This window comes from Mustela nigripes, chromosome 11 (genome assembly GCF_022355385.1).
Source record: "Mustela nigripes isolate SB6536 chromosome 11, MUSNIG.SB6536, whole genome shotgun sequence".
Taxonomy (NCBI): Eukaryota; Metazoa; Chordata; class Mammalia; order Carnivora; family Mustelidae; genus Mustela; species Mustela nigripes.
Window position 1 is genome coordinate 9,664,274 of NC_081567.1, and position 6,292 is coordinate 9,670,565.

Here is a 6,292-nt window from a genome sequence, read left to right on the forward strand (position 1 = left end):
CATCCAGGCTGGGGAGCTGGGGCGGCACTGAGGTCAGGAGGCTTTCAAGAAGGTTCCCTGGGGCCTGAGGAGAAGGCCTGGTGGCAGATACTTCTGCTTCTGTTCCCCGGCTCTGGCCTGCTTCTCTCCGTGACCTAAGTGAAGCTCGGCCCCCGGGTCTCAGTTACCATGTCTATGCCGTGTGGGGTGACCGGGTTATCCCGATAGGACAGCCAGCACTCGAGGGGGGATGCTCCGGCTGGGAGGAGGTCTGGAGCAGGGGTGGGTCGGGGGTCGCACGTGCGTCTTGTCCCAGCTGAGCTACGCGTCCAGGCCTCACCAGAAGTCCTCCAGGGCCTACGGAGGGCCCAGGGGCTGGGGCTTGGGAGGAAGGCAGGAGGGCGAGAGGCTGCCCCGACTGCCTCTTTCACAGAGCGGGCAGCTCAGAGGCCTTGGGGCAAGAAAGCCTCGGATTTGAATCCCAGATCCACAGCCTGCTGGGACTCTAGGCCTGTGAGCCTCAGTTTCCCCACCGGTGAGCAGGCCCGATCCTAGGACCGCAGGCCTCCCAGGATGGTCACCGGGTCTGTGCCTGAGGCAGGAGCGACTGGGAACCCCAGCTCCCCCTCTCTCGGGCTGGCCGCCTTCCCAGGGCCCGCGGGAAACCCCATTCCTGAGGCCCCAGGGCGAGGGCGGTCGGTCCATCTGCCTCGGGCCTGTGTGTGTGTGGAGGGGCCCTGGCCTGGCGGAGGAAAACAAGTGGGGGGCGGTGGGGGGGCGGCTGCTGCGGGCAGGGTGGGGGGAGCTGGCTGAGGGGCCGGCCGGCAGCTCCACGCAATCTGTCTGCTATGCGGCCCCGGGCCTGGCCTGTATTTATTTATGCTGAGTGTATATTTATATCAGCCCCTTTCTCATTAATAGGGCAGGAAATGGCTGGAATTGTTACATACCTGGCCGCCCAGGGGTCCCGCTCCGCCAAGACACACAGGGCGCTGGCTGCCCAGCCCGGACGGCCTGCGAGGGGCCCCCTCCTCGCTCCCCGGCCGGAGTCGCCGGCCTCTCGCTGACCTGGCTGGCCAGGAGCTCCTCTCTCTTCCTCCAGCTCCCACGCACCCCCGAGCCCGCAGCCCTGGGAAAGGGGCTCGTTTTCTGGCATGTCCCTGTCCCCTGCCCCCAACACCATCCCAGCCTTAGGAGAAACAGGGGTGTCAGGCGCTGTCCAGGTGCAGCTTATCAAATTGGGTGGCAGTGAGTGAGAAATGGGGGTCCCCTCGACTTGGTCCTACCCATCCAGGGCAGATGGGCTATGTGGGGACAGGAGGGTCAGGCCCCAGGGACAGCATCTCGCCTGGGCTCCCTTACAAAGGTCTTCTCCCAGATGCCATGTTGAGCCACCGCCCAAGTTCATGGCCAAGGCCAGGCCAGCGGCAGGTCCCTGCTGTTCCTCTGGCTCTGCCTGGCTCGGCCTGGCCTGGCCCGGTGGTCCTAAGAGAGCTGCCGCTTTGCAGGATGAGAACCCCACACCCTGCGTGGGAGTTGTGGGGACCCAATGAATGATGAAGGGCTTGGATGGTGGGTGCTCAGCAAATAGGAACATCTCTCCTACCACCTCACCTTGGCGGTTAGGTGCCCAGGATCCTGGGGCAGGGGTGTCCATGGTTGGCCTGGGTCCTCTCTGCCGAGTGTCTTCCTGTCTCTCCACTTCCTAAATGGATAAGCACCGTCCAGACTAGGGTGGGGCTAGGGACAGCCAGCTCCAGGTTGCAAGGCTGCGACCTCAGAGGGTCTCCAGGGGCTGGACTATGCCTCCCGCCCCACAGACCCTGCCTCGAAGGTCAGGACAGAGCCTTCTCTCGATGCTGGGACAAGGATGTCCCGGTCACCCAACCGTGTGGGACGGAGTGCATCCCTGTGGGTGGCAAGCGGCAGGCATATGTCCAGAGATCTCCCTCCCCCAATGCTTCCTGGGACTGGACGGATGTCAGACCCTCTGCTCCAGCCCGGGTCCTGCCCTCCTTGGCTTGTGGGACCCTGGGAAGGTCACTGGGTTCTGTCGCCGTTCACGCCGTGAGCCTTTGGGCTCTGTGGCTCCTGGGTCGGAATTTTCTTTTGTGAACCCTGAACCCCTCTTGGCCCTGGGGTGTGGGGGGGCTGCTGGAGAGGACGAGCGTGGAGGCCCCTGTCCCAGTGCCCAAAGCCCCAGACCCTGCTCGACTGCCTCCATCTGGAGCCGCGTCCCGCCCCCAGCTGAGCCCCACATCTGGAGCCCAAAGCCGGCTAAACACAGAGCATCTGGGCCCTGGAGAGCCTGCTCCCAGGTTAATGCGGCCCATCTGGGGTCCTGGCAGCTGCTCTGCCCTGTCTCCACCACGGAATGCTGGCGGCACATCTGGAGGCTGGAGCCCTGGGGTCGCCCCGCCTTCCCCCGTGCCTGGCGGGGCTGGAGCTGAGGCTGCCTGGGGTTCCCTCCCCAAGGCGGGGGGTCCCATGCCGAGGGAGCTCGCTCTTCCTTTCTGGATGGCACAGCTCACAGAGCTTCTCCTGGGGGCTGCCTTGGGAGCAGCAGAGTTTTGACATAACGGGGACACACGGCCCTTGCCGGGAGTGGTGACAGCTGGCACTCGGCACCCACTCGCCCGGCAGCCCTTGGCATCGCTTGAAAGAGCCTCCAGGCCCCTCATCGTGGTCAGCCTGCCTACCTACCCCCACCCCGGGGCACCGAGGGTTCTATGGGGTGCCCCCCCAGCTGTGCGGGGACCGTCCTGGGTCCCTGTCACGAAGCCCGTCTCACACGGTGCGTCCGGTTGTCACATCCCTCCTCCTCCCCGCTGACCTGCCAGTACCCGTGCAAGGCAGGATGGGGACAGGGGTCTCCCCAGAGGCCCCAGATGCAGAGAAGAGGGCCCAGGAGAGGAGGTTGCCCAAGGGAACCAGCACTTGGGATGCCAGACAGACTGCGTGGGGCAAGGGGCTTCTGGGGGCAGGGACATGCCACGGGGCAGCCAGCGGCGGGACTCGGGTCGGGCTTGGAGGAAACTTCTGAGCCACGGGAAGGAACTGCCCCGTGGTGGCTGGCACTGGCTCCTCCTCAGATGGTCCTCCTGACCTCCCCGGGGCCGCGGGGTCCTCCTGAGCGACAGCACAGGGGCCTTGTCACCGTCACTGTGATAGTGAGCTCCTCACGCGGCACTGAGGCCCTAGAACTCCCGGATCCCAGGCTTCCGAGATGCTGCTTCCTCAGTCTCCGAGCCTCCTGCTGCAGGAGGTGGAAACAGGCCTGGGGTGGAGGAAAGACACGGGGCACAGAGGGTGGTCCGGGAGGCAGTGGGGAGAGATGTCACCGGCCTGTGGCCCAGCGGCTCATGGACCTGGGGCTGCCCCACCCAGAACGGCCCGGGCTCTGCGGCTGGCCCCGCCTCCGAGGCGAGGCCCGGGGTTAAGGTTAGCATCCTGTGGTCCCGATTTTATCAGAGCATCCCTGGCCCCCGTTGAAAGGAATGCTTTATTGCTCCGGCCTCCAGCCCCGAGGACCTGGAGCTCCAGGCAATGGAAACCGGGGAGTTTCATGCCTCCTGCTGTAGCTCCTCACCCACGGAAAATCTGACTCAACAAACAGGCGAGATGGAGACACAAATAGGAAAATCACAAGGGCTAGAATTTACTGAGTCTTCACGATGGGCCAGATACCATTCCGAGGGCTCTGCTGCTATTAACTCATTCCCGGCTCCCTTGCGACAGAGGGAGGAAGTCCTGTTGTTATCTCGGACCCATTCTACAGATGGGGAGCCTGAGGCTTAAGGTCCACTCAGCCACGAGGGGAGCAGAGTTGGGTTCAAAGTCCGTGTCCTTAACCACCGCCTCTCAGCATGTTGTGGAGGGGGGACCCACCCTGGAGACGGGGCTGGAGAAGGGACAGAGGGAGGCAGAGACGGGGTGGCTTTCGGGCCCCGAGAAGCGATGCTGCTGTCCCCAGCCCAGGAGGAGAAGCAGAGGCGGCGCGGTCACAGGGACCGCCTTGTCCTGTCCCCCTGTCCCGCCCGGACTACTCTGACTGACCCTTCTTGTCCAAGAGCAACCTTCTATAAAGATTTTTTGGTTTTAGATTTTATTTATTTATTTGACAGAGATCACAAGTAGACAGAGAGAGGAGGAAGCAGGCTCCCTGCTGAGCAGAGAGCCTGATGCGGGGCTTGATCCCAGGACCCTGGGATCATGACCTGAGCCGAAGGCAGAGGCTTTAACCCACTGAGCCACCCAGGCGCCCCCCACAGCAACCTTCTAACAACCTCTCCCACCAACCAGACCACCTTCCCGCTTTGGCATGAGCAGGGCAGCCGACCGCAGTGGCCACCTCCTTTGTGCCGAGCGCATTCTTAGGTGACGTAACATGTCCCTCCCCACGGCATGGCAGGAAGGTGTCGCGTGCACCCCCATTGTACAGATGAAGAAACTGAGGCGCCGAGTGAGTAAATCACTTGTCCACACGCTGACAAGAGATTCGAATCCAGGCCTGTTCTGATCCCTCTCCCGGAGCCCCTAATTCCCACCCCTGCCAAGAGGGCTGGGGAGAAAGCTCCATTTTCCCCAACTCCTGGGGCAGACCCAGGCTTCCCAGAGCCCCTGCCTGATGCCCCCATTCCCTCGCTGGCTGGCGTGGAGAGGGCTCAGCCTAGACTTGGGGGCTGGCCGAGGACCAAGGGGGAGGACAATAGGAGTGGGAGAAGCGGAACCCGTCTCGGAAGTGACCGCCCAGACCAGGCCAGCAGGGCTTTCTAGACGGGCCGGGTCCCAGGCTCCACAGGGCAGAGGGCAGTGGTGAGGAGGAATGGGGGGTCCCCGGGCCATGCCTCCTGCATACATCTGAGGTTCTATGACCCAGGCCAGTGTGGGGAGACCCCGGCAGGAAGGACGGATGCTGGTCTTGTCCTGTGGTCCCCGGGGGACTCGGCTCTCTCCAGGGGGCTCCGGCCTGGGGAGAAAGGAAGTGGAGGAGGCTCCTGCTGAGACCCAGATTAACTGGACTCTGCATGGTTGAACTTGGCAAGAGGAGGAAGCCGCTGGTTCAGCCCCGAGAGCGCCTCCCTCCTCCGCCCTGGGCAGGCTGCAAGGGCCAGAAGGGGGTGGTGGACTCAGGGTCCCTGCCTCGGGCTGCACAGAGAGCCCTGGCTCGACCCCCATGGGCTCCCCAGGCGGGCTTCCCGTGGCCCCTCCCCCTCCCCCGCACCCGGGGCGCTGTCCTCACAGAGCTGCCACCCCCCAGAGTCAGATGCGGAAGGTGTGGCTCAGCTAGTGGCTGGGGAGAGCCCAGAACCCTTGGCTGCTCCAGGCCCTTCCTGGTCCCCAGGACCAAGTGTCCCTGAGCCTTGGTGCTCTGGAGCGGAATCTGGTGCCCAGGCTAGGAGACTGGTTCCCCGGGAGGTCCATGAGGCCTGTGGCTCACTCAGGGCCGATATGGTCCTTCGCCTGCCTCCCCCCAGGGTGGCAGGGTCCAGCCTTGGTCTAGTGCACCTGACTCTGGCCTGTCGGGTCAGCGGCTCCATCAGCGGGTGTGAGACGCCGCTGCTCAGAACTCCGTCCCCATCCCAACAGCCCCCGGTCTCTGCTGCGGGCGCCCCTCTCCTTCCCTCTGGGGGCTGCTGTCCCACGGCCCCCGGTGCTGGGTCCGCGAGGACATCAGCAGCATACCCCCCCCCCCCGCCGCCACTTCCCGGCCTCGGGAGGGGCCCCAGGAGCGGCTCCCACCATTCGCTTCTGGGGGGACAGGATAACAGCTGCTCAGAGTGGCAGAAGCCTATCCGCCTTCCAGGTCTGCCAGGGGGGGTCCAGCCTCCCCTTGGTCTCCTTCCTCTCAGCTGGAGACTGGGGGCAAAGCGCTCTGAGCATTTTCTCAGCCCACGGAACACCCCGGAGGCCACCCTGCACTGGGAAGCACAAGTCCTTGCTGGGGGTGAGTCCTGATGGTGCTGTTAATAGGTTCTGGGGCCTGGAAGCACCTACCTCCCATCCCCGGGCCTCAGTTTCCCCTTGTGAGCAACCAGGCCGGATTTGAGATGTTCACAGAACCTTCTGGTTCCTGCTTAGGGGAAGCCTGCTTCTCACCCTCGCGTCCAGAGCAGCCTCCTCCCCGCCCGCCCGCATTCCCGGGATCACAGGGCTCCCCCCACCAGCACCCACCAGGCCCCAGGTGGTGCCGTGAAGCCGGAGAGATTCCAGCTTCTTCCAGCCCCCTGGGCCTTGTTACCAACAGCGAGAGAGAGGGTCTTCCGGCCTCGCTCTCTCTTCAAAGCCAAGCAGCGGGGAGCTCATCAGGGAG